The sequence below is a fragment of the Bufo gargarizans genome, chromosome 7, assembly GCF_014858855.1.
Source record: "Bufo gargarizans isolate SCDJY-AF-19 chromosome 7, ASM1485885v1, whole genome shotgun sequence".
Classification (NCBI taxonomy): domain Eukaryota; kingdom Metazoa; phylum Chordata; class Amphibia; order Anura; family Bufonidae; genus Bufo; species Bufo gargarizans.
This window is the reverse complement of record NC_058086.1, coordinates 113,983,737-114,008,944: the sequence shown is the minus strand read 5'-3', so window position 1 is coordinate 114,008,944 and position 25,208 is coordinate 113,983,737. Positions and strand designations below refer to the sequence as shown.

At 47.1% G+C, this 25,208-nt stretch overlaps 1 protein-coding gene across 2 annotated transcripts in view; it reads left to right on the top strand.

The window, feature by feature from the left end:
• Window positions 1–25,208, top strand: part of ODR4 (odr-4 GPCR localization factor homolog) — a 117,041-nt gene that overhangs the window by 2,217 nt on the left and 89,616 nt on the right. The gene's annotated exons all lie outside the window — the stretch shown is intronic.

Here is a 25,208-nt window from a genome sequence, read left to right as displayed (position 1 = left end):
GGTTCACCTGAGTGGAATGTCCATAGAGAATAATGGAAATGTAATATTTGAATTAGAGACAAAACCATTTGACATCTCTAATAATTATTTAGCAGACTTAGGCCCCTTTCACACGGGCGAGTTTTCCGTGCGGGTGCGATGCGTGCGGTGAACGCATTGCACCCGCACTGAATCCTGACCCATTCATTTCTATGGGGCTGTGCACACGAGCGGTGATTTTCACGCATCACTTATGCGTTGCGTGAAAATCGCAGCATGCTCCTCTTTGTGCGTTTTTCACGTAACGCAGGCCCTATAGAAATGAATGGGGTTGCGTGAAAATCGCATGCATCCGCAAGCAAGTGCGGATGCGGTGCGATTTTCACGCATGGGTTCTAGGTGACAGTCTATTCACTGTATTATTTTCCCTTATAACATGGTTATAAGGGAAAATAATAGCATTCTGACTACAGAATGCATAGTATAATAGTGCTGGAAGGGTTAAAAATAATAAAAAAGTTAACTCACCTTCTCCTCTTGTTCGCGTAGAGGCCGGTCTGTTCTTTAGCTGTGGCTGAAGGACCTTTGATGACGTCAGATCACATGCTCCATCACCATGGTGATGGACCATGTGATTGGAGCATGTGATCTGACATCACCTCAGGTCATTCAGTCCACAGCTAAAGAACAGACCGGGATCTACGCTAACAAGAGGAGAAGGTGAGTTAACTTTTTATTATTTTTAACCCTTCCAGCACTATTATACTAAGCATTCTGTAGTCAGAATGCTATTATTTTCCCTTATAACCATGTTATAAGGGAAAATAATACAATCTTCAGAACATCAATCCCAAGCCCGAACTTCTGTGAAGAAGTTCGGGTCTGGGTACCAAACATGCGTGATTTTTCTCACGCGAGTGCAAAACGCATGACAATGTTTTGCACTCGCGCGGAAAAATCGCGCATTTTCCCGCAACGCACCCGCCTCTTATCCGGGCAAAAAACATGACGCCCGTGTGAAAGAGGCCTTACTCTCCAAGTTCAGTGGGATTATTTAATGTTCAGATTAAGTGGAATTATCACTGTTTTCTGCAGAATGACACAATGGAATGCCCATAGACTATAATGGAAAGTAAACTCTAAGCTCATTTGCAGGTAAATCTGTATTATGTAGGACATTAACATGATAATTCCACTTAATCTCAATTTTAAATAATCCCACTGAACTTGAAGAGTAAACCTGCTACAGATTTGATATGTTGAATGGTTCAGGCACCAAGTCACGTTTTACTTCCCATTAAGGCCTATAGGCATTCCATCACCTTTGCATTCTATAGAAAACGGTTATAATCCAAGGTAATTTTCATTTTACAATCTGCTACTCTACCCAGTGAACACTTACGGTAAAGGTTATTGTCCTACATAACACAGATCTACCTGCAAATGAGCTCATAGTTTACTTTCCATTATAGTCTATGGGCATTCCTTTGTGTCATTCACCCTCGTCATTCTGCAGAAAACAGTGATAATACCACGTAATCTGAACATTAAATAATCCCACTGAACTTGGAGAGTAAGCCTGCTAAATAATTTAGATATGTCAAATGGTTTTGTCTCTAAATTCAAATATTACATTTCCATTATTCTCTATGGGCATTCCACTCTGGTCCATTATTCTCTATGGGCATTCCATTCTGTCATTCTTCTTGTCATTCCATAGAAACCAATGATAATCCCACTTAATCTTAATTCAAAATAATCCCACCGAGTTTGGAGAGTATGTCTGCTAAATATTTATTAGAGCGGTCAAATGGTTTTGTCTCATTCAAATATTACATTTCCATTATTCTCTATGGGCATTCTATTCTGGTTCATTATTCTCTATGGGCTTCCCCCCTTCCCGATCATTTGTGGCAGCGGAGAGTTCCGATCAGAGTCCCAGTTTAATCGCCGGGGCTCCTATCAGTAACCATGGCAACCAGGACGCTACTGCAGTCCTGATTGCCATGGTTACTTAGCAATATTAGAAGCATCATACTTACCTGCTGCGCTGTCTGTGACCGGCCGGGAGCTCCTCCTACTGGTAAGTGACAGGTCTGTGCGGAGCATTGCTTAATGATCTGTCACTTACCAGTAGGAGGAGCTCCCAGCCGGTCACAGACAGCGCAGCAGGTAAGTATGATGCTTCTAATATTGCTAAGTAACCATGGCAACCAGGACTGCAGTAGCATCCTGGTTGCCATGGTTACCGATCGGAGCTCCAGCGATTAAACTGGGACTCCGATCGGAGCTCTCCGCTGCCACCAATGATCGAGGGGGGGGAGAGGCCGCACACTGGCCACCAATGATATTAATACAATAGAGGGGGGCCGCACACTGGCCACCAATGAAACTAATACAATAGAGGGAGGGAGGGGGGGCCGCACACTGGCCACCAATGATAATACAATAAAGGCAGGGAGGGGGGGGCCGCACTGGCCACCAATGATATTAATACAATAGAGGGAGGGGGGGCCGCACTGGCCACCAATGAAATTAAAACTGGGGAGGGAGGGGGGTCTGCCCCCTGCTGTCTGGCAGCCCCTGATCTCTTACAGGGGGCTATGATACGCACAATTAACCCCTTCAGGTGCGGCACCTGAGGGGTTAATTGTGCGGATCACAGCCCCTTGTAAGAGATCGGGTGCTGCCAGGCAGCAGGGGGCAGTCATGTACACAGTTCGTAATATATTCTAACTTGAAGCGTCCCCATCACTATGGGAACTCCTCTGTGTTAGAATATACTGTCGGATCTGAGTTTTCACGAAGTGAAAACTCAGCTCTGAAAAAGCTTTTATGCAGACGGATCTTCTGATCCGTCTGTATGAAAGTAGCCTACGGACACGGATGCCAATCTTGTGTGCATCCTGTGTTTTTTCATGAACCCATTGACTTGAATGGGTCCGTCAACCGTTGTCCGTCCAAAAAATAGGACAGGTCATATTTTTTTTGACGGACAGGATACACGGATCACGGAGGCGGATGACAAACGGTGCATTTTCCTAGTTTTCAACGGACCCATTGAAAGGCAATTGGTCCGCAGAAAATCATGGAAAACTGAACAACGGCCACGGGTGCACACAACGGTCGTGTGCATGAGGCCTTAGTCAGGGAGAGCTGCAGCAGAAGGGACAGATAGTGTAGTGTCGGGTATATAAAGCAAATGCTTTATACAAATATAAAAAAAAAAAAAGGACAGGAATATATATTTTTTTTAGGCAGGGTTTAGTGTTAAAGGAAGTCCTTTTAAGGACTATTGTTTTACCTGGCGCAATCTGCGCTAAATTGCATGCAATTGTGTGGCCACTGCTGACAGTGACAAAACCTCTGCTACATCTGTTGTGTTACATTTGCGCATCCTAAGTATCTGTGATATTCAGTGCAATTGTTTGTCCGCTGCTCACAGCGACATTACCTGCACTACATCTTCTGTATAATGTTTGCGCATCCTAAATATCTGTGACATTCAGTGTAATCTATTTGCGCATACACTTAGAAAACCTGCGCTACTGTATGTGTGACATACTTGCAAGCATATACAGGTCCTTCTCAAAAAATTAGCATATTGTGATAAAGTTCATTATTTTCTGTAATGTACTGATAAACATTAGACTTTCATATATTTTAGATTCATTACACACCAACTGAAGTAGTTCAAGCCTTTTATTGTTTTAATATTGATGATTTTGGCATACAGCTCATGAAAACCCAAATTTCCTATCTCAAAAAATTAGCATATTTCATCCGACCAATAAAAGAAAAGTGTTTTTAATACAAAAAAAGTCAACCTTCAAATAATTATGTTCAGTTATGCACTCAATACTTGGTCGGGAATCCTTTTGCAGAAATGACTGCTTCAATGCGGCGTGGCATAGAGGCAATCAGCCTGTGGTACTGCTGAGGTGTTATGGAGGCCCAGGATGCTTCGATAGCGGCCTTAAGCTCATCCAGAGTGTTGGGTCTTGCGTCTCTCAACTTTCTCTTCCCAATATCCCACAGATTCTCTATGGGGTTCAGGTCAGGAGAGTTGGCAGGCCAATTGAGAACAGTAATACCATGGTCAGTAAACCATTTACCAGTGGTTTTGGCACTGTGAGCAGGTGCCAGGTCGTGCAGAAAAATGAAATCTTCATCTCCATAAAGCATTTCAACAGATGGAAGCATGAAGTGCTCCAAAATCTCCTGATAGCTAACTGCATTGACCCTGCCCTTGATAAAACACAGTGGACCAACACCAGCAGCTGACATGGCACCCCAGACCATCACTGACTGTGGGTACTTGACACTGGACTTCAGGCATTTTGGCATTTCCCTCTCCCCAGTCTTCCTCCAGACTCTGGCACCTTGATTTCTGAATGACATGCAAAATTTGCTTTCATCCGAAAAAAGTACTTTGGATCACTGAGCAACAGTCCAGTGCTGCTTCTCTGTAGCCCAGGTCAGGCGCTTCTGCCGCTGTTTCTGGTTCAAAAGTGGCTTGACCTGGGGAATGCGGCACCTGTAGCCCATTTCCTGCACACGCCTGTACACGGTGGCTCTGGATGTTTCTACTCCAGACTCAGTCCACTGCTTCCACAGGTCCCCCAAGGTCTGGAATCGGTCCTTCTCCACAATCTTCCTCAGGGTCCGGTCACCTCTTCTCGTTGTGCAGCGTTTTCTGCCACACTTTTTCCTTCCCACAGACTTCCCACTGAGGTGCCTTGATACAGCACTCTGGGAACAGCCTATTTCTTCAGAAATTTCTTTCTGTGTCTTACCCTCTTGCTTGAGGGTGTCAATGATGGCCTTCTGGACAGCAGTCAGGTCGGCAGTCTTACCCATGATTGCGGTTTTGAGTAATGAACCAGGCTGGGAGTTTTTAAAAGCCTCAGGAATCTTTTGCAGGTGTTTAGAGATAATTAGTTGATTCAGATGATTAGGTTAATAGCTCGTTTAGAGAACCTTTTCATGATATGCTAATTTTTTGAGATAGGAATTTTGGGTTTTCATGAGCTGTATGCCAAAATCATCAATATTAAAACAATAAAAGGCTTGAACTACTTCAGTTGGTGTGTAATGAATCTAAAATATATGAAAGTCTAATGTTTATCAGTACATTACAGAAAATAATGAACTTTATCACAATATGCTAATTTTTTGAGAAGGACCTGTACACCATTTAATATGCTCAAGGTGAGCAGTAAGGGACAGAGAGATGGCTGTGCTGCTGATGGTGCACTCAGAGGCTGTGGCCCTGGGCGCGGTGAAACTGTGCCTGCCGACAAGAAACGCACTTAGCCATGATACCTAGCTTCATGTCCCAGTTTGCAGGACACCACTCTCGAAGTCACACCAGTGCTACCAGGTGGTCGGTTGGATTGCAGCAGATAATGCTTCCAGTCGGTTAAGCACCACCCTGTCTTCCACAAAGTCCAGTCTTAGTAGCCAAGAGTTTGGTCGACAGAATCTTCACCCTGATCCTCCTTCCTCACATCATGGAGAGTCTTGGCAAACAAGTGATCCCACACTCCGAGGAGCTCTTTTCATCGCCATTCCTTGATTTGGGCCCGCTAGAATCAGAACATGAGATTTTGTGCCCTGATTCCCAAACTCTCGTGCATCCACAGTCAGAAGAAGATGATGGTGGGGAACGACAATTAGTGTTTCACGAGGTGGATGATGATGATGAGACACACAGTTGCCAACAAGTCAACGATAATTAGTGTCTCAAGAGGTTGATGATGAGGATGAGACACAGTTGTCAATAAGTGGAAGAGGAGGTGGTGGACGATGAAATCACGGACCCAACCTGGGAATGTGGCAAGCCGAGAGAGGACAGCAGTACAGAGGGGGATTGATCTGCAGCACCGCAACAGGCTGGAAGAGGCAGTGGGGTGGCAAAAGGGTGAAGGTGGGCCGCACCAAACAGGCCCGCAACTGTTCCCCAGAGCACCCCCTTGCGGCAATCTCCCTTGCCAAGTGGTAGGTGTTCCGCAGTCTGGTGCTTCTTTTTTTTTTAGAAAAGTGGAGATGATAAAAGAATTGTCATTTGCAAACTGTGCCGTACCAAAATGAGCAGGAGTGTGAACTCTAGCAACCTCACCACCACCACATGGCATCAAAGGACCTTAATAGGTGGGCCAAACGCCTGGGTCCTCAATCAGTGTCTGCGGGTCACACAACTGCCTCCTCCTCCCCTGTGTTACGTGCTGGACAATTCCCTGTCCAAGACGCAGGCCCGGATGCCTCCCGCCCTGGACCTTCGCAATCACCATCAGCTAGCAAATCCACTTCTGTTTCCAAGCACAGCGTACACATGTCCATACCCAAGGCTTTTGAACGAAAGTGCAAATACCCAGCAACCCACCCACAAGCCATAGCACTAAATGCTGGCCCTGGAAATGTTGCCATTTAGGCTCGTGGGCAATGAGGCTTTCCGCAGCCTGATGGCGGCGACCGTCCCTCGTAACTCAGTTCCCAGCCGCCACAATTTTTTCCCAGTGTGCCGTCCCCGCCTTACACTAACACGTTTCCCATAACATGACCCGTGCCCTGACTAACGCAGTAATTGGGAAGGTCCACTTAACGACTGACACATGGACAAGTGCTTTTGGCCAGGGACGCTACATTTCTCTTGCGGCACACTGGGTGAACGTTGTGGAGGCTGAGAGTGAGTCGTACCCTGGGATGGCACAGGTGCTACCGACACCAAAGATTGTGGGCCCTACTTCCATCAGGATTTCTGCCACCACCCACGTTAGTGGCTGCAACCCCCCTTCTCCTCCTCCACTTCCACCTCTGAATTCTCATCTTGCAGCACCAGTCAGCCATCAGTGCGTAGCTGGAAGCAGTGTAGCACTGCAGTGGGGAAGCGGCAACAGGCCAAGCTGAAACTAATTTGCTTAGGTGACAGACAGCACACCACCGCAGAGCTGTGGCAGGGTATAAGGGACCAGACTGAGCTGTGGCTATCGCCAGTCAACCTACAACCATTTATGGTTGTGTCTGACAATAGCCGTAACTTGGTGGCGGCTTTGGAGCTCGGCAAGCTCACACACATGCCATGCCTAGCCCAAATGTTGAACTTAGTGGTTCAGCGGTTTCTCAAAACCTACCCCAATTTGCCTGAGCTATTGGTGAAGGTGCGACACATGTGTGCCCATTTCCGAAACTCCTCTACAGCTGCCGCTGGTATGGCAACGCTGGTCGTCGCCTTTCCAGTCAGCTTCCGCTCTTCACAAGCCACGAGTGGGCATTGATGTCTGACCTATGTGAGGTTTTACGCAACTTTGAGGAATCAACACAGATGGTGAGCAGTGATGCCGCTATTATCAGCATAACCATCCCACTTCTTTGTCTACTGAAGCGCTCACTACTCACAATGAAGGCGGACGCTTTGCATGTGGAAGAGGTGGAAATGGGAGAAGACAGTACACAGGGTGATAGCCTGACCGCCCTCAGTTCTTCTTCTCAGCGCAAATTGGATGAGGAGGAGCAGGGGGCGGTTGCCTCCGATACAGAGGGTAGTACCCAAAGCAGGTTTATTCCATCTGTTCAGTGTGGATGGGCCAAAGAGGATAAGGAGATTGAAAGTCATCCTCGTGATGAGGATAGCAAAGTCTTGTCTGTTGGGACTCTGGCACAGATGGCTGACTTTATGTTATGCTGACTTTCCCTTGACCCTCGCGTTATACACATTTTGGCCAACACCGATTGCTGGTTGTTCACACTTCTCGATCCCCGCTACAGAGAGAACTTCTCATCTCTCATTCCTGTGGTGGAGAGGACAAGCAAAATGGTGCAATACCAGAAAGTCCTTGTTGAAAAATTGCTCCAACGCTGGCGGCAGAGTACGTAGTTCCTTGGGGAGACGAGGGGAACACACAGCGGTTCCAACAGAGGCAGGGCAACACTCTCCAAGGCCTGAGACAGTTTAATGACACCCCACCAGCACCCTCACCCTGATGCGTGGCACATGGAGGGAAACGTTTTTGGAAGATGGTGAAGGAGTAAGTAGCAGACTGTCAGCATCCTCAGTGATCCCTCTGCCTTACAACTATTGGGTGTCCAAGCTGGACACGTGGCACAAACTGCCACTCTACGCCTTGAAGGTGCTGGCCTGCCCTGCCGCCAGCGTTTTGTCAGAGCGGGTATTTAGTGCTGCTGGGGGCATAATAACTGATAAGCGCATCCGCCTGTCAATTGAAAATGCTGACAGGTTGACTCTTATCAAAATGAACAAGGCCTGGATTGTCCCTGACTTCTCTACTCCACCAGAGGAAAGCGGCTGAACATAAAGGCACTTTAATTGTGGCTTTTATGGTGTATTGAATACACTGTATTCCCATGTATCCCTTTCACCACAAAAAATTGTATATGGTCCAATCTTCCTTTTCTCGTCCTCCATCATATCAACATGCTTATTAGGCTGCCCTCGCTTCTAATGTTTTAGAGGGTCAGCTCAGCAGCAGACCCTCACCCCTAATGTTTTACAGGGTCACCAGCAGGCCCTTGCCCATAATGTTTTAGGTGGTCAGATCAGCAGCAGACCCTGCCCCTTAATGTTTTAGATGGTCAGATCAGCAGCAGGCACTCGCCCCCTAATGTTTTAGATGGTCAGATCAGCAGCAGGCACTCGCCCCTAATGTTTTACAGGGTCACCAGCAGGCCCTTGCCCATAATGTTTTAGGTGGTCAGATCAGCAGCAGACCCTCCCCCTTAATGTTTTAGATGGTCAGATCAGCAGCAGGCACTCGCCCCTAATGTTTTAGATGGTCAGATCAGCAGCAGGCACTCGCCCCTAATGTTTTAGATGGTCAGATCAGCAGCAGACCCTTACCTCTAATGTTTTAGATTGTCAGATCAGCAGGCCCTTGCTCCTAATGTTTTTGAGGGTCACCAGCAGGCCATCAATCATAATATTTCAAGGGTGTTTATAATGCCCTCCTTTATGTGTAATAAAGGGTGTATTGGAGTGCCGGTTCCTTGTCATTTTTGGCAGCCCTTTCCCTTAGTGCATAGGCTTTATGCGTGTAGGAGTCCCACTACCTGGACAATTGTATCACAATGTGAATGAGGCCCTCCTTTATGTGTTATGCAGGTTGTATCAGAGTGCCTCTTCCTTGTAATTTTTGGCAGCACTTGGACTAAAATCGATTCTATCTTCGGTTTTGTGCATATTATTGTCAGTCTGTAAAAGTGGCGTACTACTTGGACAACATTGTTCCCTGCCTCTACCTGGGAGTCCAAGATGCATTGAGACATTTTCCCCAGGCTGTTCCCGAACCACTTTAGTGGTGTTTCCATAAATTTCTGACCTTTTCCTGTGAACCAGACACCCTCCCCTCTTCAGAACAGGGGGTGCCTGGTTTAGAGCTTGTGTTCTCCCATTGACTTCCATTGTGCTCGAGTGCTCTGTAGAGCACCCAAGCATCCCAAAGTGTTCTATTAGAGCACCCGAACACTTTGGTGCTCGATCAACACTAATAATAAAGTAATATTTAAGTATTTGAATTTTCTTTATTCCCGGAGAACCCCTATTAAAGGGGTTTTAAAAGATATTTTTACTGTTGACCTATCCTCTCAATAGGTGATCAGTATTTGATCGGTGGGGGTCCAACACCCGGTACCCCCACTAATCAGCTGTTTGACAAAGCAGCAGTATTCCTGTGAATGCCGCAGCCTTCGTGCAGCATTTCCTAGGCCAGTGATTACCCGTTCATCGGTCACATGACCTAGGTGTAGCTCAGCCCTATTCAAGTGAATGGGATTGAGCTCAGATACCAAGCGCAGCAACTACATAATGTTTGGTGCTGTGCTTGGTGAGCACAGAGAAGGCCGCAGCGCTACTGTGAGCACCTTTGCCTTCTCAAATAGCTGATCCAAGGAAGTCCCGGATGTCGGATAGAGCATCAGTAAAAAATATTTTTTTTATATCTATACTTAAAACCCATTTAACCCCTTCAGGACCCTGCCATTTTTCACCCAAAGGACTAGACAATTTTTAGCAAATCTGACGTGTCACTTTATGTGGTAATATCTTTAAACGCTTTTACTTATCCAGGCCATTCTGAGTTTGTTTTCTCGTCACATACTGTACTTCATGACAGTGGTAAAATTGAAAAAAATACCAAATTTACAAAAAATTTAGAAAAATTTCCAAATTTCAATTTCTCTATTTTTATAATATATAGTAATACCTACAAAAATAGTTATTACCTTACATTCCCCATATGTCTACTTTATGTTTGAATCATTTTGAAAATTGCATTTTATTTTTTTGGGATGTTAGAAGGCTTAGAAGTTTAGAAGCAAATCTTAAAATTTTTAAGAACATTTCCAATCCCCACTTTTTATAGGACGAGTTCAGTTATGAAGTCACTTTCTGGGGCTTACATATTATAAACCACCCATAAATCACACAATTTTAGAAACTACGCCCCTCAAGCTATTCAAAACTGATTTTACAAACTTTGTTAACCCTTTAGATGCCCCACGAGACTTAAATGAAATGGGAATGAAATTTCAAAATTTTACATTTGAATCTATTTTTTCTGCAACACATCAAGGGTTAACAGCCAAACCTCAAAATCTATTACCCTGATTCTGGAGTTTACAGAAACACCCCACATGTGCTAAAAAAATGATGTATGGCTGCACAGCAGACTTCACAGTGGAAGGAGCACCATATGGCTTAAGGAGAGTGGATTTAGCTGGAATGGTAATTGGGAGCTATGTCGCATATGAAGACACCCTGAAGTGGCCCTACAGTGGAAACCCCCAAAAAGTGACCCCATTCTAGTGAGCACTTTGACCCATCAGGCGTTTCACAGAATTAAACGCTTGGCTGTGAAAATTATTTTTTTTTTTCCAGAAAAAGTTGCTTTGCAGGACAAAATGCACCCCACATTTTCTTCCCCATTTAACCCCAAATATGCCAACACCCCATTTGTGCTAAAAAAAAATGATGTATGGGTGCATGGCAGGGTTCAAAAGGGAAGTAGCGCATTAGGGCTTTTGGAGGACAGATTTTGCAGGATTGGCTTTTGGGAGCTATGTCTTATATGAAGACACCCTGAGGTGCCCCTAGAGTGGAAACCCCCAAGAAGTGACCCTATTCTGGAAACTTTCACAAGGGGTAACAGAAGAAAGCGCACCCCACATTGTGTTCCCCATTTCCCCCCTGAATACACCAATACCCCATATGTGCTAAAAAAATAACTTATGGGCGCATGGCAGGGCTCTAGAGTAAAACCGCTAAATATGGTTTTTGCATGCCGAGAATAAACACACATGGATTTTAGCTGCCATGTCACATTAAATAAATTCCTGAGGTTCCCAGAAATGAAAAACCCCAAGAAGGGACCCATTTTGGAAACGGCAGCCCCGTACGAACATTTTAAGTGGTGGAAAGGGTACTTTTTAGCAAACAGGTGTCTCGCGGAAGGCAGAAACACTTGTGAAAGGATTTCAAAGCACACATTTGTGAAAAAAATACCGTATTTTTCGCCCCATAAGACGCACTCCCCCCCCCCCCCCCCAAAAAATGGGGGGAAAATGCTGACCGTTTTACATCGCTGGCTGCGATGTACGAGCGGGCGGGGAGGGACTGGGAGGAGGGGCTGACAATAGCGGCAGGGTGGTGCAGTCACTGTACTATAGCCCCGCCGCTCCAGTGCTGCACTATACAAATATAAAATGTCTTATTCAATTAAAAGTGATTAAACATATTCCCCCACTTCTAATATTACCGTACATCCTAATAGCTTCTGTAGAATGCAGGCCGGGCGGGCGGCAGCGTAACTCCCTGATGTTACATGCCTGCGCCGTCTACTTTATGAATGAATCAGGCAAGTGACGTCCGTGAGTGACACACCGTCCGTCCGGCTTGCCTGCCTGCATTATTGTACAGAAGCTGTTAGGATGTACGGTAATATTAGGAGCGAGGGGGCATGTTTAATCACTTTTAATTGAATAAGACATTTTATATTTGTATACTGGAGCGGCGGGGGGATCTGTGGATGACAGTTTTATGAGGAACATCCGTGGATGGCACTGTTATGGGCTGGGGGTTCTGTGGATGGCACTGTTATAGGCTGGAGGGTCTGTGAATGGAACTGTTATGGGGTGGGGGTCTGTGGATGGCACATATATAACAGTGCCAGCCACAGATCCCCCCCCCCCCGTAACAGTGCCAGCCACAGATCCCCCCTGTAACAGTGCCAGCCACAGATCCCCCCTGTAACAGTGCCAGCCACAGATCCCCCCCCGTAACAGTGCCAGCCACAGATCCCCCCGCAACAGTGCCAGTCACAGATCCCCCCCTGTAACAGTGCAAGCCACAGATCCCCCCCGTAACAGTGTCCGTCACAGATCCCCCCCATAACAGTGTCCGTCATCCACAGATCCCCCCCATAACAGTGTCCGTCATCCACAGATCCCCCCCATAACAGTGCGTCATCCACAGATCCCCCCCATAACAGTGCGTCATCCACAGATCCCCCCCATAACAGTGCGTCATCCACAGATCCCCCCATAACAGTGCCATCCACAGATCCCCAGTAATAGTACCATCCACAGACCACCATTAGTTCCAAACCCACCAAAAGCACACCTTTTGGTTAAAAATATTTTCTCTTATTTTCCTCCCCAAAAACCTTTTGCGTCTTATAGGGCAAAAACCACGGTAATAATTAGCAAACCCCAATTTTTTTCCCACAAGGATTTACTAGAGTAGAAAATGCACCCCAGGATGTGTTCCCCATTTTCTCCCCATTCAGGAAACACCCCATATGTGCTTGTAGCCTGTTGTATGGACGCACAGCAGACAAAATGCAAAATATGAATTTTGCTGACAGGCCTGAATTGGCAGACATGGAGTTTAGCTGCCATGTCGCATTAAATAAATTCCTGAGGTCCCCAGAAATGAAAATCCCCAAGAAGTGACCTCATTTCGGAAAGAGCACCCCAGTACGAACATTTTAAGTGGTGGAAAGAGTACTTTTCAGCAAACAGGTGTCTCACAGAAGGCAGAAATACTAGAAAAAGGATTTCAAAACACACATTTGTAAAAAAATAAAATATAGAAAAATTACTAGCAGAACCCAATTTTTCACTTTCACAAGGGGTTAAAGGAGGAAATGCACCCCAGTATATGTTCCCCATTTTCTCCCCTTTTTGCAAAAAAACCATATGTGCTTGTAGCCTGCTGTATTGGCGCACAACAGGTCTCTAGAGGCAAAGTGCAAAAACTGTTTTTTGCAGGCCTGAATAAACAGACATGGATTTTAGCTGCTATTTCTCATTAAATAAATTCCTGAGGTCCGCAGAAATGTAAAACCCCGAAAAGTGACCCAATTTCGGAAAGAGCACCCACCGTCGTGGGAAGAGTACTTTTCAGCAAACAGGTGACTCGCAAAAGGCAGAAATACTAGACAAAGTATTTCAAAGCACACATTTGTAAAAATGAAAAATTACTAGCAAACCCCAATTTTTCACTTTAACAAGGGGTTAAAAGAGAAAATGCACCCCAGTATGTGTTCCCCATTTTCTCCCCATTCAGTAAACACTCCATATGTGCTTGTAACCTGCTGTATGTGCGCACAGTAGGGCTCTATAGGCAAACTGCAAAAATATGGATTTTGCAGACCTGAATAAATAGACATGAATTTTAGGTGCCATGTCGCATTAAAAAAATTCTTGAGGGCCTCAGAAATTAAAAAACCCCAAGAAGTTACCCCATTTTGGAAAGTGGACCCCTGTACGAACATTTTAAGGGGTGGAAAAGGCAGTTTTGACTTAACAGGTGTTTCACAGAAATGAATATGTAGTGGTTGGTGAAAAGTGGATATGTAAGCTATGCGGACTAAATCAGAGGTATAAGGTGGTAAAATTACAGGTTACATCAAGGATTAAATTAATACTCCATGGATGAGTGGTAGATTCTAAAACACTCCTGCATGCACAGGCCAGGTTTTTCAGGGCAGGTTTTGCTGTAGTAAATGGTGTCTTTCCATATCCCCCTTTTGGAACGCACCTTGCATCTTTTTTGGGTCCTTCCCTTCTTTGCTGTCCCCGCTTTTGGTGACGTCCGACTTTAAAAAGGAGTTTATAGTACAGACCGATGGCTCCGAAGTAGGCTTAGTGCTGTACTGTCTCAGGAAGTCAATGGGGAGGAGCATCCCGTTGTCTTCCTCAGCCATAAGCTTACCCCAGCAGAGACCCGGTATAGTATAGTGGAGAGAGAGTGCCTGGCTTTCAAGTAGGCATTCGAATCTCTCTGCTATTATTTATTAGGGAGAAAATTCTGCCTGGTGACTGACCACTCCCCTCTCAAGTGGATGAGCCAGGCCAAGGACATAAATGCCTGGGTCACCCGATGGTTTCTCTTAAGTTTTCGGTGGAACACAAGGGCTGGCTGGTTACAGGGAAACGTGGATGCCCTGTCCAGGGTACATTGTCTGGCGTGTGTGTTCACCTCCTCAGGGTTGAACAAAAGGTATGACTGTCACGACCATGTTTATGGCCGTGACTCCTTGGGAGCCGCATACAGTTGCCTGCGGTTTGGTTTGTTGTGTCAACCGCAGCTGGGGGCACTTTGCTGTCTGCCTCAGGTGCGGTTGCCGCGGACAACAGGTATGTGTGCGGTTGCCTTGGAGTTGTGTGTGTGTATGTATGCACTTTGAATGTCAAAGTGCACACAAAACAGAGTGCACAGCAGACATTCAAAGATAGGAACATGGAGAGGGACGAGGGATCACCAACACGGACACAGAAGGAAAGGTGGCGGGGAATAAGCCACCAACCGCGCCGTTAACGGTGATCCCCGGAACGCTCTCCCTCCGGAGAACGCACATGCAGGCCAAAAGAGGATGGCACTGGATGCTGCACCCTCTTGCGAAGGTTCCGGAGGGAGAGTGTTAAGGGGGATCACCGTTAACGGCGCGGTTGGTGGCTTATTCCCCGCCACCTTACCTTCCGTGTCCGTGTTGGTGATCCCTCGTCCCTCTCCATGTTCCTATCTCTGGTCGTCTGCTGGCAGCATTCCGTTAGTGGTCCAGCTGCGTGCTGGTTAGGAGTGTCTGCTGGCAGCGACTGGAGTGGGGACGTGAGTGGAGAGTGGACGCAGTGTCAGTGCGGTCTCCTCGGGCTGTTTCTTTGCTGGTCTCTGGTTCCTGTGTGTTGTTCCAGAGGCTGGCAGTCGGATCCTGGGTCCTGTGTGTTGTTCCAGGGTCCGGCAGCAGTCCTGGGGAGACTCGCAGGTACTGACACTGATTCCCTTTCTCCTATCCCCTTGTGTGAGTCCCTCACAATTTTTTTTTATAGGCCTAAGAGGCCACAGACACACCCAGAAAGGGAGTTAACCCTTCCAACACCAGGGAAGGTAGTGAAGCCACACAAAGGGAAAAGCACACAAACACACTCACCTGTTACCGCCGACAACGGCATGCGTGGCAAACGTGTCCTGAAGAACAGCCAGCAGGCCGAGACACTGACATTCAAAGTGCATACATACACACACACAACTCCAAGGCAACCGCACACATACCTGTTGTCCGCGGCAACCGCACCTGAGGCAGATAGCTAAGTGCCCCCAGGTGCAGTTGACACAACAAACCAAACCGCGGGCAACTGTATGCGGCTCCCAAGGAGTCATGGCCATAAACATGGTCGTGACAGTGACACAATGAAAGGTTTGGTCTGGGAAAACAGGTATTTTCCTCCCAGTATGTGCTGCTGGGCTGATTTACAGCCAGGTGAGGTCAAATACCAGATCGGATCCTAAATGCCACTCCGGATTTTGGCAGCACCTTGCTGTCCTTAAATAGGCAGCTGGGCTTAGAAGCCATGTCTCTGTGTTGGGATCTGGGAGCCTTGTGTCTGGATAAAGGCTTGCTACCTGTATGGCGTGAAAACAGGTTGGTGCTGCTATCAGCAAGGACTCTTTGAGGCAGAATTGCAGCATGGTGTGAATTACCACCAACACCGCAAGGTGAATTTTTGTTTGAATATGACTGCTTGTTTTGTCACTTGCCTAAAGTGTGAATAAAACGCTGAACTGTTTGAACTTGTTGTTGCCTCTATACTGTGTTCGCTAATCCTGTCTACCAGAGCAAGTCCCCACAATATATACAGTGGAGGAAATAATTATTTGACCCCTCACTGATTTTGTAAGTTTGTCCAATGACAAAGAAATGAAAAGTCTCAGAACAGTATCATTTCAATGGTAGGTTTATTGTAACAGTGGCAGATAGCACATCAAAAGGAAAATCGAATAAATAACTTTAAATAAAAGATAGCAACTGATTTGCATTTCATTGAGTGAAATAAGTATTTGAACCCCTACCAACCATTAAGAGTTCTGGCTCCCACAGAGTGGTTAGACACTTCTACTCAATTAGTCACCCTCATTAAGGACACCTGTCTTAACTAGTCACCTGTATAAAAGACACCTGTCCACAGAATCAATCAATCAAGCAGACTCCAAACTCTCCAACATGGGAAAGACCAAAGAGCTGTCCAAGGATGTCAGAGACAAAATTGTAGACCTGCACAAGGCTGGAATGGGCTACAAAACCATTAGCAAGAAGCTGGGAGAGAAGGTGACAACTGTTGGTGCGATTGTTCGAAAATGGAAGGAGCACAAAATGACCATCAATCGACCTCGCTCTGGGGCTCCACGCAAGATCTCACCTCGTGGGGTGTCAATGGTTCTGAGAAAGGTGAAAAAGCATCCTAGAACTACACGGGAGGAGTTAGTTAATGACCTCAAATTAGCAGGGACCACAGTCACCAAGAAAACCATTGGAAACACATTACACCGCAATGGATTAAAATCCTGCAGGGCTCGCAAGGTCCCCCTGCTCAGGAAGGCACATGTGCAGGCCCGTCTGAAGTTTGCCAATGAACACCTGAATGATTCAGAGAGTGACTGGGAGAAGGTGCTGTGGTCTGATGAGACCAAAATAGAGCTCTTTGGCATTAACTCAACTCGCTGTGTTTGGAGGAAGAAAAATGCTGCCTATGACCCCCAAAACACCGTCCCCACCGTCAAGCATGGGGGTGGAAACATTTTGCTTTGGGGGTGTTTTTCTGCTAAGGGCACAGGACAACTTATTCGCATAAACGGGAAAATGGACGGAGCCATGTATCGTGAAATCCTGAGCGACAACCTCCTTCCCTCTGCCAGGAAACTGAAAATGGGTCGTGGATGGGTGTTCCAGCACGACAATGACCCAAAACATACAGCAAAGGCAACAAAGGAGTGGCTCAAGAAGAAGCACATTAAGGTCATGGAGTGGCCTAGTCAGTCTCCGGACCTTAATCCAATCGAAAACCTATGGAGGGAGCTCAAGCTCAGAGTTGCACAGAGACAGCCTCGAAACCTTAGGGATTTAGAGATGATCTGCAAAGAGGAGTGGACCAACATTCCTCCTAAAATGTGCGCAAACTTGGTCATCAATTACAAGAAACGTTTGACCTCTGTGCTTGCAAACAAGGGTTTTTCCACCAAGTATTAAGTCTTTTTTTGTTAGAGGGTTCAAATACTTATTTCACTCAATGAAATGCAAATCAGTTGCTATCTTTTATTTAAAGTTATTTTTTCGATTTTCCTTTTGATGTGCTATCTGCCACTGTTACAATAAACCTACCATTGAAATGATACTGTTCTGAGACTTTTCATTTCTTTGTCATTGGACAAACTTACAAAATCAGTGAGGGGTCAAATAATTATTTCCTCCACTGTAGATAAAGCTAACTACACGAAAAAAAAACTGTAAACTGAGCAGACCGGTCAGAAAAATTGATGTTTCTGATCAGCACTCAGCAAACTAAAATTGATTTCTATCTAACACTAAAAGTACCTTTTACACAAAAAAAAAGAAGCACAAAAGCGACCATAAAATAAAATGCTACTCATTGGTGGTCAGGGCTGCAGAACGCACGCAAGCGGACATTTGGAGCTTTCATGCAGACACTGCAGTATAAAGATTTACTGCAGATACAAAAAATGAACACTAGCTAAAAATTAACTTAGGCTACTTTCACACTTGCGTTCGGAGCGGATCCGTCTGGTATCTGCACAGACGGATCCGCCCCTATAATGCAAACGCTTTATAATGCAAAAATTATTATTTTTTGTTCATGATAGTGCAAACGGATCCGTCCAGACTTTACATTGAAAGTCAATGGGGGACGGATCCGTTTGAAAATTGAGCCATACTGTGTCAACTTCAAACGGATCCGTCCCCATTGACTTACATTGTAAGTCTGGACGGATCCGTTTGCCTCCGCACGGCCAGGCGGACACCCGAACGCTGCAAGCAGCGTTCGGGTGTCCGTCTGCTGAGCGGAGCGGAGGCCAAACGGTGCCAGACTGATGCATTCTGAGCGGATCCGCATCCACTCAGAATGCATTAGGGCAGTACGGATCCGTTCGGGGCCGCTTGTGAGAGCCTTCAAACGGAACTCACAAGCGGAGCCCCAAACGCAAGTGTGAAAGTAGCCTTAAATATATATATATATATATATATATATATATGATTCTAACTATTACTTCTTAAGAAGGGACAGATGAAAAAAATATATATCTGTGGGGATTCGCTCTGGTAGGCAGATTTGCAGACGCAGTACAGAGGTAAAAACAAAGTCTTTAACTTAAACAGTTCAGTGTTTATTCACACACAAACAAAATGACAGTTCGCCGTGTTGATGTTCCTTCACACCATGGCAAGTCCACAGAACAAAAAACATCCAGCTTGTTAGCAGCAGTCCACGATAGGCTTTAGGGACTGCTTCCCAGCAATGCGGCTCTCAGCCCTTTAGCACGGCACACATCCTTAGATCTCAAAACACAGAGACTCCACAGCTTCCCTGTCAGATGGAGGATAATCCACACCACCTGACAGTGCTGGCTGTGTTTTTATATCCCAAACTAAGACCTAGGGTTGTACGATATCAAAAATATTCAGACGATAACGATATTAAAAAATGTATCGCGATAACGATATATATCGCAATAAATACCCGTTTAAAAGAAAAAAAACACAAGGAGACGTTATACTGTATGGGGGGCCACAAGGAGACGTTATACTGTATGGGGGCAGCCACAAGGAGACGTTATACTGTATGGGGGCAGCCACAAGGAGACGTTATACTGTATGGGGGCAGCCACAAGGAGACGTTATACTGTACGGGGGCAGCCACAAGGAGACGTTATACTGTACGGGGGCAGCCACAAGGAGACGATACTGTATGGGGGCAGCCACAAGGAGACGTTATACTGTATGGGGGCAGCCGCAAGGAGACGTTATACTGTATGGGAGCAGCCGCAAGGAGACGTTATACTGTATGGGGGCAGCCGCAAGGAGACGTTATACTGTATGGGGGCAGCCGCAAGGAGACGTTATACTGTATGGGGGCAGCCGCAAGGAGACGTTATACTGTATGGGGGCAGCCACAAGGAGACGATACTGTATGGGGGCAGCCACAAGGAGACGATACTGTATGGGGGCAGCCACAAGGAGACGTTATACTGTATGGGGGCAGCCGCAAGGAGACGTTATACTGTATGGGAGCAGCCGCAAGGAGACGTTATACTGTATGGGGGCAGCCGCAAGGAGACGTTATACTGTATGGGGGCAGCCGCAAGGAGACGTTATACTGTATGGGGGCAGCCGCAAGGAGACGTTATACTGTATGGGGGCAGCCACAAGGAGACGTCATACTGTATGGGGCAGCCACAAGGAGACGTTATACTGTATGGGGGCAGCCACAAGGAGACGTTATACTGTATGGGGCAGCCACAAGGAGATGTCATACTGTATGGAGCAGCCACAAGGAGACGTTATACTGTATGGGGGGCAGCCACAAGGATATGTTATACTGTATGGGGGGCAGCCACAAGGAGATGTTATACTGTATGGGGGGCAGCCACAAGGAGACATTATACTGTATGGGGCGGCCACAAGGAGACGTTATACTGTATGGGGGGCCACAAGAAGACATTATACTGTATGGGGGGCCACAAGAGAGGGCAGCCACAAGGAGACGTTATACTGTATGGGGGCAGCCACAAGGAGACGTCATACTGTATGGGGCAGCCACAAGGAGACGTTATACTGTATGGGGGCAGCCACAAGGAGACGTTATACTGTATGGGGCAGCCACAAGGAGACGTTATACTGTATGGGGCAGCCACAAGGAGACGTTATACTGTATGGGGCAGCCACAAGGAGATGTCATACTGTATGGAGCAGCCACAAGGAGACGTTATACTGTATGGGGGGCAGCCACAAGGAGATGTTATACTGTATGGGGGGCAGCCACAAGGAGACATTATACTGTATGGGGCGGCCACAAGGAGACGTTATACTGTATGGGGGGCCACAAGAAGACATTATACTGTATGGGGGGCCACAAGAGAGGGCAGCCACAAGGAGACGTTACACTGTATGGGGGCAGCCACAAGGAGACGTTGCACTGTATGGGGGGCCACAAGGAGACGTTATACTGTATGAGGGCAGCCACAAGGAGGCGTTACACTGTATGGGGGGCCACAAGGAGGTGTTGCACTGTATGGGGGGCCACAAGGAGGTGTTGCACTGTATGGGGGGCCACAAGGAGGCGTTGCACTGTATGGGGGCCACAAGGAGACGTTGCACTGTATGGGGGGCAACAAGGAGGCATTGCACTGTATGGGGGGCCACAAGGAGGCGTTGCAGTGTATGGAGGGCCACAAGGAGCGTTATAATAAGGTCTTATGGGAGCGAGGAGGAGTGAGAGCCGGGGCGGCCGCTGCGGGAAGTAGTAAGTTTATAACTTCGTCATCAGACAGAACGCACTAGTGAGGCAGCCGCAGGAAAAGTCTCTCCAGAGACAGTACTCACACAGGGGATCGCCACAACAATAGAGCCGGCGACCGGCACTGGTGGGTGACGACGGTGATGATGTCAGATGGTGGGTGGAGACTTAACTAAGGGAGGCGGAGCAAGAAGGAGGCAGGCCAGGAGCGAGATGAAGTAATGTTACCCAGCGCTATGCAAGGTGCAGGGGCGGGCGGACACACGTTTAGAAGAGGTCAGCGCACAATGTGCGCTGACCTCTTTGATGACGTCACAAAATACAGCGGTATTTAGGAAACGGCGATATCGCCATATCGCCGTTTTTTTTTATACCGCGGTATATCGTGATACCGGTATATCGCCCAACCCTACTAAGACCTGGCCTGGAGCGTGGAAAGCAGCCACCCACCCAGCACTTTGCTACTCCCATTAAGAGCCGTACCGAATCGGCTTTGCATCCATACTAAACAGCAAACATTGTCAATCAGCCCTAGCTGCCGCTGACACTTGAAACTACCGGCTCTTACCTCACCGAGGCCAGGAACCTCGGTGACATATACCTTCCGTCGATGACTGACCCTTGCGCCTTCCTACAGCACCAGAAAAAAGCCCAGATGCTGAGCAGTGAAGTATAGACTGATCAGCACTAGGCGTTCACAGCTCGCACACAGAAAAAGTGGTCCAGAGCAGGGAAAAAAAATGATAAAAGTGACAAAAAAAGTAAACATTTCTTACATGTACGACGCGGGTCATCTACGGGTTAAATATTGTATTGTTGTTTACAAATCTCAAATAATGCCAGTATGAAATGCTAAAATATCACTACACTGGCGACTCTTTGGTTGTTAGCCAGATTTTTGGCAGAGCAGAAATGCCAGCCACTGTAGTGCCATGCTTTCCAATGATATGTAATCATATGCATTTTGCTGCTGTACTTTTAAATGGGTTTCCAGGACTGTAATGTTGATGACCTATCCCTAGTGTAGGTCATCAATATCACATCGGTAAGTGCTGAATTACATAGCCGTGCTTCGTCCGGGAAACAGACCATATGTTGGCCGCATCTTCCTAACTGACCGCAAGTCCACTGACCCCAACTGACTGCATCATACTGATTTATGATACAGTCAGTTCCTATCTGATCTGATGACATGATGTGAGTACAGTACAATAGAGCCAGGATCAGGAACTGAGAAAAACACCACACCGAACACAGGAGGGAAAGGGGTGAGGGAATAAGGCCTGGAAACTAGGGAAAGGAGATGGACAACGCCTAGTAAAACCCTAAAAATAAATCTGACTAACTAACAGTATGAACAGACCCAAAGGTAGGTGAGTTCATACACAGGAATATTTAGTGTCCTAATTCACCCTATAAGACCCTGGTACTAATGTCAGGACTGAGACAACCTGTTCCTCCAAAAGGAAGGACGAACAGGAGTCTCCCTCAGGCCTTAATACTAATGACAGGGAAATGCAACACACAAAATTAAAAAAAAGGAAAGAAAACACTTAACTTCAAGTGGCTATGGCAGCACCAGGAACTCAGCAGAGATCCATACACACCAGTGATCCACAACTCAAACAGAAGCTATAAACCGCATAGCATAGTGGGAGAAACAACAATAATTAGAGAAGGTTAAATGACCACAATAGCCATACCTGGGGAAATAAGGTGTGGCAAGCACCAGAAACAACAAATATATATTTCCATTTGATCCAAACGGAAAACATGTCAGATCAAACCACCCGCCACCTGTGACGGGAACGTCCGTGACACTGACTGTATCATGAAGCATTATGATGCAGTCAATTTGGGTCAAGGAAGCTGCAGTTGGGCTGGAATATGCAGCTGACACTTGGACAATGTTTTCTGGACTGTGGTTGTGAATCAGCATTAAAGGGGTATTCCTTTTAGAGATAGTTATCCCCTATTCACAGGATAACTATTCGAACGGTGCAGGCCTTACTGCTGGGTGCCCCCGCGATCACGAGAACGGGGTCCTGGTACCCCGTGGAGCCCCCATGAAATAGGTCATATCAGCTGGCCAGAAATGGGCACTGCCAATCCATTCATTTCTATGGGAGTGCTGTACTTGGACTATCTCTGGTAGGGGATACGTTTTTCTAACTGGAATACCCATTTAAGGGCTCATGTACATGACCGTTCGCTGTTTTGCGGTTAAAAAATTGCGGATCCACAATACATGGATACAAACCTTGTGCATCCCACATTTTGTGGAACAGCCGGCTCCTAATATAACAGTCCTATCCTTGTCCATAATGCGCACGGAATGGACATGCGGATATTCGCTTCTTTTGGTGTCTCATCAGCGCTCCAAATGGCAAAATGGTCTCCAAGGCGCCTTAATTAGCAGATGGCAATTTGAGAAAGGGCTGCCGCGCTGTAGCTGAATATTGCGGCGGGGCTTGGGAGCCAATAATTCCAGCAGCACAGGGGAGAAGGAAGCAGTCTTTCCCTCTCCGCTGCTGCCACCTTGATAAGACAGAGGTGAATAGGAGGGAGGGGCTACTGCACCCCCAATGATGTTATCTCACCCATTAATTCAGCGGGTGCTGGCTGCAGAATCACATAGCCAGCACCTCTATGACAGGGCGCTGGATTCCACTGTAGTTAGCCCCTCAGGTGCCGCACCTGAGAGGTTAACTGCTGCGGATCGCAGCTACCTCTTATAGAGGTCGGGCGCCGGCTATGTGATTCTGCAGCCAGCACCAGCCTCCTGTATTTGAATTAATGGATGAGTTAACATCATTGGTGGCACAGTGTGCCCCCCCTTCCCCCAGTATTGAAAACATTGGTGGTGCAGTGCGCTCCCCCCTTCCCCCCCAAGTATTATAAAAGTTATTGGTGACAGTGGCCACAGGGTCCCCTCCCCTCCTCCTCAGTGGCAGTTCCCATCGGAGCCCCAGCAGTGTAATCCTGGGGCTCTGATCGGTTACCATGGCAGCCAGGACGCTACTGAAGCCCTGGCTGCCATGGTAATCTCCCTGCTGTTGTGTGCACAAAGCACAGGGCAGCAGGGAGTGTGAAGTCCTATTCACCCTAATAGAGCTCTATTAGGGTGAATAGGAAAAGGGTTGTACCCCCTAAGGGGTCTAATAGTTAGTAAATAAAAAGCGTAAAAAACAAACAAACACCAAAATATTAAGTACCGTATTTTTCGCCCTATAAGACGCACTTTCCCCCCCCCCCCCCCCCCCCAAAAGTGGGGGGAAAATAGCAGTGCGTGTTATGGGGCGAATGCTGCTGATTTTGCCGAATTTTCAATGATACACCCGCCGCGATGCCGCACGGCAGGTGTATCAGCTGTGAGGGAGGAGGGGCTGGGGACCGGCATCTGCTTTTATAATGACAGCGGGGCCTGTGCAGTAACTGTATTCTACTTCACGGGCCCCGCTCACTGTATAATCGTCGAATAGTTAATTGTTATGTATATACCGTAATCGCATAATCAGCGCCTGTATACTTACAAGCGCTCGGTAGGTAGCAGGGAGGAGGCAGGCCGGGAGGACGGGCGCTGGCAGCGTGAGTCACTACGTCACGCGCCTGCGCCGCCCACTTCATCATAAAAGTGGGCGGCGCAGGCGCGTGACGTAGTGACTCGCGCTGCCAGCGCCCGGCCTGCCTCCTCCCTCCTCTCTGCTACCTACTGAGCACTTGTAGTTGTAAGTAGCGCTGATTATGCGATTACCGGTATATACATAATTAACTATTACAGAATACAGATACGATTATACAGTGAGCGGGGCCCGTGTAGTAGAATAGTCACTGCACGGGCCCCGCTGTCATTATAAAAGCAGATGCGACCCCCACCCCCTGTATTGAGGGTCATTCACTACAAGGACACTTATGGAGGGGATCTGTTGATGACACATAGCATAAGATGCTATATATGTGTCATCCACAGATCCCCCCCATAACTGTCATACACAGATCCCCATAACAGTGCCATCCAGAGACCCCAATAAGAGCCACCCACAGATCCCCCATAAGTGTCACCCACAGATCCCCCATACGTGCCACCCACAGATCCCCCATACGTGTCCCCCACAGATCCCCCCTATAAGTGTCACCCACAGATCCCCCCCTATAAGTGTCACCCACAGATCCCCCCTATAAGTGTCACCCACAGATCCCCCCTATAAGTGTCACCCACAGATCCCCCCTATAAGTGTCACCCACAGATCCCCCCTATAAGTGTCACCCACAGATCCCCCCTATAAGTGTCACCCACAGATCCCCCCTATAAGTGTCACCCACAGATCCCCCCTATAAGTGTCACCCACAGATCCCCCCTATAAGTGTCACCCACAGATCCCCCCTATAAGTGTCACCCACAGATCCCC